Source organism: Zingiber officinale, chromosome 4A (genome assembly GCF_018446385.1).
Source record: "Zingiber officinale cultivar Zhangliang chromosome 4A, Zo_v1.1, whole genome shotgun sequence".
NCBI classification, from domain to species: domain Eukaryota; kingdom Viridiplantae; phylum Streptophyta; class Magnoliopsida; order Zingiberales; family Zingiberaceae; genus Zingiber; species Zingiber officinale.
Window position 1 is genome coordinate 128,745,980 of NC_055992.1, and position 11,906 is coordinate 128,757,885.

General features: G+C 35.5%; 1 long non-coding RNA gene across 1 annotated transcript; it reads right to left on the bottom strand.

The window, feature by feature from the left end:
• Positions 1-5: 5 nt before the first annotated feature.
• Positions 6-5,303, bottom strand: LOC121971146. The gene is made up of 3 exons (XR_006109071.1): positions 5,179-5,303; positions 4,962-5,060; positions 6-592 (listed from the first exon to the last, which is right to left on the bottom strand). It is a non-coding gene; the product is annotated as an uncharacterized LOC121971146 (long non-coding RNA).
• Between the last annotated feature and the right edge of the window lie 6,603 nt (positions 5,304-11,906).

The window sequence follows — 11,906 nt, forward strand, 5'->3', positions numbered from 1 at the left end:
TCGATTTTTGTCCAAGATTAAAATACTTTATTGCTTTAAACCTCTGCTGATTGACATACGATACTGCTTAACATCATCACATAGCCTGGAATGGGATCACACAAAGAACATTGTTCTGTTTATTACCATTTAAGCAAAGACAGCTTAAACTAACTGTTATCTGCTTTTGAAAATGATGATATGGAGCTTTGCTCGTAGGAGCTCTCCCAGTTTTTGCCATCATAGTACCTGGTTTCGATATGTTTGATGGTACCAGGATCGACACAGCTAACGGTTACTGCAACGCCATCAGGATTTGATCTTGGGAAGTAGAAGGAAGTTATGCCGCATAGCTTGCAGAAGGTATGCTTGGCAGTATGAGTGCCGAAGGAATAAGTTGTCAGGAATTGCTCGGAATCGGCTGCGAGCTTGAATTTGGATGATGGCACTACGAAGTTGGTGTTTGCTCTCATGGAACAGTTGGAGCAATTGCAGCTCCATGCTACCACACTAGATGGTGCTTCAACCTGCCATCTAACACGCTTGCAGTGGCAGCCACCAAAGTGGATTATATTATCCTCCCCCATGAACTCAAGAGTTACTTTGTTGTTTCCTTCAATAATGAGGAATTTTGGAGAGTAATTAGGAAACGGCCTCAAGTGCGAACAAGTAAACAAAAAAGCACACGAAAAAAAATAAAAACAATTTTTAGTTGAAGAACAAGATACAGTCATGAATTTGATTATTGTAATCGTTTTCAATGAGCAATATTAATTTAGCAAAATTCTAAAACATTCAAGGTCATAGCTAAGAAGCATTTATGGCATCAATATAGAGTTTATAGACGAGCCAACGGTTATTAAGCCCGTGCCAATGGAAAAACATGAAGTGCTGTTACTTAAAGAAAAGCTCTATAACATTACTAGAACAATTTATAGCTACTTCAGAAAAAAGAAGATAAATTTCGTTGTGTGATCATGTTCAGTTTGCAATGATAATTTCACAAAATACTAAAACACTAAGGATGTGTTTGGTTAGGAGTTATTCTTGATAACTTTGGTTATCCACTCAAGGTTATCAACAAAAATCCTATTTGGTTTAGGTAATCGATGATTCCCGAATAATGTTCCATGCCCGACATGTCAGCAAAAGGGACATGCAACCAGGAATTGAAAAACTTCGAAAAACTGAGATTTTTCTTGATTTCGGAGTTAACAAATTTTTTTTACCCAAAATACTCTCAGATAAGAGAAAAATGTGAAAAAAAAGAAGAAAAATGTAAAGAAAAAAAATGAAAAATATAAAAAATAAAATTAAAATTTTAAAAACGTAAAAAAATAAAGAACCATTAAAAATAATAAAAAATAAAAAATTGTGAAAAAACTTTTTAAAATTTTTTTAAAAACATAAAAAAATTTAAAAATAGAAAAAAACATAAAAAAATAGAAAAAACGTAAAAAATCTAAAAATTTAAAAAAAGTAAAAAATAATAAAAAAATGTTAAAAATTTAAAAAAAGGAAAAATGTAAAAAACATAAAAAATTAAAAAAAAACCTAAAAAGTAATTAAAAATAATAAAAAAATTATTAAAAAAAGTAAAAAAAACTTTAAAAAATAAAAAAATGAAAAAATAAAAAACATCAAAAAAACAAACAAAATAATGAATATATATAAAAATAAAAAAATGTGAAAATATAATAAAATATAGTAGAGTTTAAATAATAATAATAATAATATTATTATTATTACTATTATTATTATTATGTATAGTTGGTTTTGTAATTGAGGATAATATAGTAAAATATTAAACTAGGTTATTCATTAAAACCTTCAAACAAACAAGTTTTTGTTGCATTACCTAGATTGAACCAAACAACATTTGGTTATGTTTTATTCCCCATAACCTTGGTTATGTGATTCCAGGGCTATACATGATAACTTGAACCAAACGGACCCTAAAGGTCATATCTCCTAACAAATGTTTATGTGGCATCAATAAGAGATTAGTAGATGAGCCAACAATTCTTAAGCGCATGCCTATGGAAAAAGATGAAGTGCTTGCGAAATATACAAGATTGGAGTAATTTATGTGGAAGGAAATGAGGAAGTTGTTGAGGAATCTCAGTTGTGAAAAAGCTCAATTGTTGTTTCTATTCTAGCTTTAGGTGATTTTGTTGAACCCAGATATCACTCATAGTCTATTGTTAGATTATGTGAAGGGAGCTAAATCATGAGATCAACTTATAGTCAATCATCAAATTAACTAGGAGGTGGAAGAGATTTTTTTCTAAGGACATATTCCTGCTGGAAATTGATCTCTTGCCCATTATAACAAATATGTTATTTTCTCTGACTGTGGAGTTTATAATAGTAAGTTTTATAGAACAAGATTCTTTATCAACTGCATAGATTAACCTCAGACGAACTAAAACACTACCATTATAAAACTAAGCTAAAAATTAACTAAACTCATTTTGCTGACTGCTTCAGATGAATATTTGTTTATGAAAAGAAAGTCATGATAGAGTATACATATCATGATGTGGCAACGCTCGCCTCCAGCCCGTTCTAGGACCAACACGGAGGAGGTAAATCACGGTGATTGAGAAGGTAAGTGGCAGGTGAGGTGAGGTGAGTTTACACGGGTCATGATAGAGTATGCCTATCATCATGGTGGCAAAAAGCGATTCGCTCACCCTTAGTGCCCCTGCCAATCCGTACCTGGGCCAACAATGCCTATCGTCATGAAGTCATGAGTGATGGTTATACCAAATCAACTACGACTATTTGGCTCCCGAGGGCGGGAAATTTTCATGGGCTGTCGTTTTAAATTCATTGTTACTTGATTTATCATTTTCATATAATCTGGGAATGAGATATGATAACATAATTACCTTTGTTTTAGATCATGAGCAAAACTTTGAAAAGCTAAACGAGATAGCCTTTTGAATCCCCCTAGGCAAAACCTTTAAATCTAAACGAGATAGCCTTTTTATAATCCCCCTAGATATTATCCTACTGCAGCAATAGTTGCTCAGAATAATGACATGTTGGAGCACAGTACGTTCCATAAGTCAGTTTGTTAAGTGCATCGTTTTTGAATGGTTTCGGAGGAAAATTAATCCAACTACCAAATTAATATGCTAAACAGCTAATAAGGTTGGGAATATATTATTAAATAACTATGTAGGATTAAACTCATTGCATTTAGCAATTACTGCCAAATTGGAGCATAAATATCTATAGCAGTTTGTTGAACTATGTGTAAGTAATTTGGTTAAGGCATATGACATGTTCCACTATTTTGGAAGCAGTGACATGTCAGATAGAGTAGCTGCTACAACAATATGTTTAATGTGTTCATCTATCATTGGATTACTTGTAATGTAAATGGTCATTGATTGTCGCAATACATATTTATTTTAACTTGAGATCATCAAGGAAAGATTTGATTTATATCACCTTTCACAGTGTGTAAATTATAGCTCTATATTCCTAGAACAAGCTACAGAACTTTATTTCTTGCTCTTCCATATCACTAGAATGCCAACAACATAAGTGCAGAATCATAAATTAAACCTTCTATTAATAGCAGTTCTAACATAATCAACAAGAAAACAGATCAAGCCTTTTGTTGGAGATTTTCTAGTATATTGCAAGATTCATAAACCTTCTAAATGAATTGACTTACAACACCAAATTAAGAAGATACTTGATCTAGTAACTATAGGATAGATGAACTTCTCATGATTCTTCACTAATGACTGCAATATTCAAAGTTATGATCGTCTTATATCTGGGATAATCAAAGTTTGTGTAGATGTGCAGCCAAGAACTAGTTTGTAGAAGATCAACATACTTCCTTAGGTAACATTTGATGTTCAAATAGCTCTGCGTGGATGCATAAAATAGAAAAATCGTGGTGTGATTGGCAGCAAAAGAGGACTATAATCAAGCAGTTGACAGATGGAGATGAAAGTAAGTTCTCTCTAACAATGACCATTAAAACACGTCTCTCTCTAAAGAATAATAATCCATAATCTCATTATTTACTGCCAGTCAATCTTCTCAAACAACAAAATTTTTGTTTTATGTTATATAAATACCCTGCTTAGCTCTTCTTTTCTAACCTCTCAATTTCTATGTTAAGCCTTCAAGAATTAACTTATTCTATATAATTTCCTTATATTCGCATCAAAGATCAAACTAAAATTTTAATGATAACTCCATTAGAATTGACAGATATAGTGGTTGCATCTAATGAAGGGTGGTAAAAACGATTCGCTTACTTCCAACGCCTTCGTCAGTCCGTCCTCAGACCAACACGGAAGAGTTAAATTATGGGTGACTACTAGCAGTTGAATAGCGCATGGGGGAGGGCATACACTTGGCTACTAGCCGGGATTTAATCCTTAGATCTCATGATAGCATCAACACCATGCACTCGTCAACTGTCCGTCCCCAGACCTCATGGTGGTTGCTTCTAATGAATGAGAGTTTGAATGGAGGTTATAATCCATTCAAAGACCAAGATAATTTAACTTTATTAAAAGGTACATCAAAACCAGCAAAATCATTGTTCCTTGTATAAGCACTGTGATATAATTTAATCTTCAAAGATAGAATATAAAAACATGAGGTTTTCGTCAGCTATTACTAATTCAAACGCCTGTATTGAAGTTTTTGTCACCAATAAAAGTAAGATTATATGCCCATGCACACTCTCTGAGTTGATTAAGTAAACGATAACTAAAATAGTTTAGTAGAAAAGGATTTGGAACCACAAGTTAATTTAACTGCGAAATCAACCGAGCAAAATAAGACCCAACGGTCCCAACCTATAGAAGTTCTAGGTCGATCATATGTGAAACAGACAGCAACTCATTGCTCTCCAATCCATTAAGATGTGAAAATAATAGAGAAAAAGAAAACAATAACATCATCGACCAAGGAGCACAGATCTGATGGAATAAAAAACGTACCTTGCAGGTGGTTCCTACCTTCTGTGAGTAGGTCTTGGATGCTCCAGCGTCCGCCTTTGACTCAAAGAGATGCTCCCGGAGAAGATATCTGCTTCTAACCTAAAGGAAACAAAACGACAGCGACCAAAATTTGATCAATTGACAAATAAAAAGAAGAATGCATAAATCTAAAACCGCGAGAGCAAAGGAAGGATATGAGAGTAAACGAATCAAGTACGTCTCCTTGTCGTCGGAGAGGAACAACGAAGGGTTGAAGAAGCAACGGCGCGGTCGGTGGCGAAGGCGACAAGCGTCACCTGGAAGCTGCCTGGAAGCTGCTTAAGAGAAGTGTGTAAGTGTATGACTAAACTTATTAAAAATAGCTTATAAATTTATACATCTTATAAATTGTTTTAAGAGATTATAAATTATTAAATCTTATTTTAAATATCTTATAAGTTATTTTAAGAGATTATAAGTTGTTAGATCTTATTTTAAAAATAAATTGTTAAAATATTTGGGTGAATTTATTACAATCAACTTAAATGTATTGATGCATGTGGTATTATAAGATTTTTTATTAATAAAATTATCAAAAAGGGTATAATACTATTAATAGAAGATTTTAAGATTTTTATTAATAGAGGATTTTGGACGAATTTTTACACCGGGGGAGAAAAAATTGGAAAGAGACATTGGCCGAGAAGATGACACAGCGTTGGAAGAAAAGTCGGCGGAGATAAAAAGATATTAGGCTTATAAAAATTTATGGAGGATAAGATGAGGATTTATGAAATTATATAAGGATGTTTTAGAGAAAAAAATATTAAAATAAGATATTTTTTAAAAAAGTAGGGTCTTCCATACTTTTTTAAAAACAGCTTATAAGCTTCAAAACAACTTATTTTGACAACTTATAAATTGTTTGAAAAAAAATTTACCAAATAAATTTGAAGAGCTTATAAACTCCAAAACAGCTTATAAACTATTTTAGAGAGCTTATAAGCACAGCAAAACACCCTCTAGCGCTTGCATTGATACGAACAGTGTAACGTCGTTTACATCCATTGGAAAAAGGAGGAAGGATAGACGGATCGGATCTTCTTGGGTAATGTAGAGCGCAACCGGTACCCAATTAACCTAGATCCGAACCTTAAACATGACTGTTATCTGATTAATGATCTTTCCGCTCGATCGCCATGGCCGCCGGCCGTCACCTACTTTGGTCCTCACCCAAGAGCGAACTAGAATAATGATTCAGTAGACAGTAATATAATATAAGTTATCAAAAGCTATTAAATTTTATAAGAAAATTACTTCTTATATATCATGAGATTCCTCAATTAAAACTGAGAATAGTAGATTATCTCTAAAAATAATATTAATAGTTTGAATTGCATAGGTCCTTACTATATCTTTCTATATATCATAAGTTAAATTGAAATTTTTAAGAGTATGTTTTAATATCATATCATTAACGAACTTTCACTTTATGTCACGACCTCGAAATAAATTTCCATGCCATAAAAAACTTTGATATAATCGATCACAGCATTGAAACAAATATAATAATCATTACACATTTACATTAACTGTTTATGTAAAATTAATTAACTATGCTCATGTTGATTTATCAAAGCTTCACAATTTATTCGAATTTTATGATGTTTACTTTTATGTTAGCTAACACGAATATTTAATCTATCTTACTCTTTCAATTTGTAAATCTTACATTAACAAAAGTCTCTTCTCCTGCTAATTTTCTATACGATATTCCAATCAATTATCAAATTTCTTAAATCAGAAATAATTGAACTATCTACATTGACTTACATCAAATTTTTATTTTGAAAATTTATAACATGAAGGTTGACATATACCCCTTTGCCAATATGTCCTTCGAACTTGATCTCTAATGTTAGTAAATAATTCTTAATTATATTATTTTTGTCCCGCTATTTTCCTTCCATGATAGAGTTAATTAATAGTGATGTAGCAGATAGATCAGAATTCAAGCTGTTTAGTCAAAAGGCAAGTAGAAGTGGAGGTCAAATTGGAACCCAGACGACCAACTCCTTGAGATCGGTCCACCAGATTCCTCCTAGTCATGTTAGGAACTAGGGCGCTAAACACACGAAAGCGTAGCGGAAAACATCTAGTTCCTTCCCAGAAGATCCATGCGAAAGGAAACCATATACTAAGTACTAATTCTTCTACATAAGAAAGTTATACCTTTGCTGCGTGCCCTTCGCAATCCCGACAGCAACGTTTCTTTAAATGTGGATCTCAGCGCGATCAGTACGTTCGCGCCTCTACGGTATCCACACGAACACGTTCTCCGTCCGTCTCACAAACTCACAACTTGGAGAAGAAACAACCTTCGTTGTGCTAGCAACTCTACAAGGTTATTTTTGGCCAAGAGAAGAAAAGGAAGAAGAGCAAAACCAAAAAGAGCACACCCACCCAAAAGGTCACTTCATCTATATAAGGTAACTTCACAAAAGGGTTACTTCACCAAAAAGGTTATTTTACCAAAAATGTTACTTCACCTAAAGGTTACTTTTACAAATGACTTTTGTATTCATCCAATGAATACAAAATACTTTTGTCTCTTGATCTTTCTTTTGATTAATGATATATTAATCTCTATTAATATTCATTAATCTTAATGGGTTGGATTTAGAATATTGGATTAACCATTAACCCAATAAGTCATTAACTCAATAAACCAATGAGTCTAACCCATTACTCAATAAGTCTAATCCAAATTCATTCGAGTCTAACTCAATGTGTATAATTCGGATTAAACTTAACCCCATAATCCATCTCCAAGTCAACGTGTTCTTTGTGCGTGACCCAATAGGCTCTCGTAACGTTGACAATGTTTCTAAAACCATTTAGATACAAAGCAATGAGTGACATCTAGCAAGGCATCATTGCTACCCAAGTGACGAGAAGGTCAAGATCCGACCTAACCTGTCCGTGGCTATTATCTTTTATGACTTGGCCCTTCTATCCTTGATATCTAGGTTGATCAATGAAGCATAGACCGTGTTATACTTTTATCAACCTTTGTGTTTTTTGATCTCTAAGTAGACACACTCAATAAAATAAGCTCAATATCTCATATTGACTCATTCATGCATGACCATGTTTTCTTGTGTCCTACTAATCAAGGGGCTCACAGATATCGCTTCCGTTATATGGAAGGGATAGATCCCATCTACATCACTCACATCCTTCCGCATAATTCATTGTATACCCAGTGATCGACTTTATTGTCCACCTTGTTACAAGTGACGTTTGCCGATACCAAAGTACACAACTCCTTATGTAGGGAACCGTAGTGACTTCAGATCAAAGGACTATTCATACCAATAGTCACATGAGAATGTTTATGACACTCATATAACGATCCATGAAATATTCTTATGGCGGATCATTCAGTATATATTCTCTAATATATACCCATGTGTCAACCTGATATCTCATATCCATGACTTGTGAGATCAAGTCATCCGTTGACCTACATGCTAGTCTCAACGCATTAATATTATCCTTTGTATATTAATACTTGACTAGGAATAGTTAAGAGTAGTGTTCTCTACAATATCTCACTATCAATTCAACCAATTGATATATTGTAGATAAGAACCTACTACTCAAGGACATTATTATACTTATTCAATTGACACTGAACTGAAATAAATATAATAACCAACTTTGTCTTTTATTAATAATGATATATGATACAATAATGTGCCCTTTACAATCATCTCATAATTGGTACTAGGGCTAATACTAACAAGTCATACCACCAAACTCCTCAGACTTAGTCCTTCTGACTCCTTGGGATTAATCCACCAGACCCTTTGGACTTAGTCCTCCTAACTCCTTGAGATTAGCTCATCAGATTGCTCCGACTCGTATCACTAGACTCCTCTGACTCGTATCACCCGACTCCTTTAGGTAAGTCACCCAGGGTTGATCTTCCCTCGGTGTGAGAGGAGAATAGGAGGACCTTGATATGTGGAGCTTTGCTTCATCTTCGACTCAACCTCGCCTCCTCATCCATCCTCGGCTTAGGCTCATACCCTACGTGGCCCGTCAGAAACGTGGAAGGCATGTGGATAATGAAGCAACATAACCGCTTCATTCATGAGATCGTTTCTCCCGGAGTACGTGGAGAACGATAATATACATGTCAGAGTATGTGGGTAATAGATGTGCACATTATGGAGAAACAGACACATTTACAATTCTATAAAATGTGGCTTGCTCCTCGGGTGTAGGTGCGCGCGCATAGACATTCAAACTCGTCTTCTCTAAAGTTCTCTTTCTTCATCTCTTGTGCTAACTTGAGCGTCAGAGTAGCCACGCCGAGTCCAACCTCGACGCCCATCCTATCCTTTTGTTGAGTGTTTGTATGAACTTTGTGAGTTTTTCTTGCCACCATGTCATCTCCAATCTTCTCCAAGATAGTTGTTATTCACTAACTCACTTGACAACGATCTTAGACAGGAATAAATTGACACCGTCTATTGAAATTTGCTTGAACTGAGATGTTGAGATTGTGTAACACAAGAGAACTGTCGAGAGTCCTACCTTTGCAAGTAATATAGTTCATGGGGGGACTACCAATATGGCCAGAGAATATTTCGAAACACTGGTAGATCAAGCGGTGTAGTAGATCCTACAAAGACTCCCGTTGACTCCTGGAGAAGTAATCATTGTCTCAACTGATATACCTCCTATCCCCCATCGAGTACCATTCGGTCCGACGAGCCCTCCCCGTCACATTTGCGAATAAAAAGAATATGACTGCAGTCCCGCCTAAGGAACACTCACATGGATCAATGGCGGGAGACGCGTCTCCTTAAAACTTGAATAAATGCAAAAGAGCTCTCGTCTGCTGAGGAGAGGAATCCTTAGGGCACGCATTTCTCGAGAAATTTTCTGGAAGATGAACTACCATGTAATTTCTGGACGCCCCAACTTGGAGAATATACTAGGTTAGCCAATTTCGAAGATCACCTGGGTTGGTTCGAAAATGTCACTTTACTGCATTAGTGTACAAATGGCTTCAAATGCAAAGTCTTTCTAATGACTCTTTCTAGTTTGGCCAATGATGGTTTAATCAATTATCATCCTTGTCTATCCAAACCTTTGTTGACTTCAAGGCACGTGTTTGTGCATGCACCACTTCGCCAGTAGTACACGATGCCATAAGATGCTCCTCAATCTATTCACCTTGAAGTAAACGACCAAAGAAACCTTGAGCGAGTACATATAACGGTTCAATGAGGTTGCCCAAGACGTGCCCTCGACAACCTTTGTGTTGAAGATCAATACCAACCCGTTAATGGATAAAAATAAAAATATAGATGGGAATATTTTTTCTCATTCAATGGATAATATTTAACAAATAGAAATTAGAATGTGTGGTTGAAAGTATTTCTCTCATTCAATAGATAGAATTTAATTGATAAGAATTAAAATGTATGGTTGAGATTATTTCTCTCATCTAATGGATAGGGATAGAATTTCTTAGTAGATAGAATTTAATTTTCTGATTAACTATGTATCTTGTATGATGAGTACTATAAATACTTTTCCTGCATTCTTGTTTCATTATCCAATGAAAAATAAAAGTATAGAATCTTCAAGTTGAAAGTTGTTCTTCATCTTCCTTTTCTTTTCTTCTCTAAAATTATGAGTGATCCTCAAAAGTGTTTAGTGTCTTTGAAGTGTGAATATAATACGAATAATTTATTTATTTGTTTATAGTCCAATTTTTTTCTCGACACTTTGAAGTACTCATGCGCGCTTTCTCTCAAAGTCTGCAGGAATAAGATTTCTTCCGATCTCTGGTGATGAAACTTCCAACGAATTTCGACCATCTCTTGGGTCGAGCAAAGAAGTATATCAACCTGAGCATAAAGCTCCCCCGCCACCTCTTCGACACAAGGAGCCATTCTCAAATCATCATTATGCACTAGCTCGAACAGGTGGGAGAACAGTAAAGATCGTGGAAGCGGCCCCGACCTCCGGCTTCACATTGGTGGTTGTTACTTCATCAATCATCAAAGGAGAAGAGGAAGCCTAATCGGCTGCTGAAATCATCATCCAAGGCAGCTCAACCTGATGCAAAGCTGAATCCTTCCCCACTGCCAAATGCTCCCGTAGCCGGAGCTTCTCCCAGTGGGAAGAGGAAGCTGGGTCGGCCACAGAAATTATCCTCTGACAAAATTCAATCCCGAGATTCCCCGGCGGAGCCACCCAAAGCTTCAGGCGATGCTTCGGTGGCTGCCAAGTGGAAGCCCAGCCACCCACCTAGAAGCACCACCAAGAAACCAAATGAAACCGGGAGCAAGAAACAAGGTCGCCCAAAGAAGCAGGACATTCTGGCACCTTTAGTAGAGGGAACATCGACTGCGGCATCAAAGCCGAAACGGTGAGGGCGACCTCCTGAGAAGACGGATTTAGAACCACCCACTCCGAAGGTGAACCAATCCTCTCTGAGCTAATCCATTAGAACTAGTATGATTCTATTTCTGTTCTCAGTTTGTAAAGACAGACACGAGGTAGATGTCAGCAGACAGCTTGGCTGCTCCATTTTGTTCCTGTGTAGCTTGCCAAGTTCTTAGTTTGGTAGGTCTCAAGGAGGATTGCTTGTTTGATTGCTCAAACTAATTCACAATTTAGATGGTAAAGCTTGACTTCATTAGGTTGCCAATTGTTGTGAAATTTATAAGTATTGTATTGAACCTTTCATCTTCTAATTCCTCTTTTGTTTGAATTCCTTGATTTTTGTCCAAGATTAAAATACTTTATTGCTTTAAACTACTGCTGATCGACATACGATACTGCTTAACGTCATCACATATGCTGGAATGGGAACACACCAACAACACTATTCTGTTTATTACCACTTAAACAAAGACAACTTTACTAATTGTTATCTGC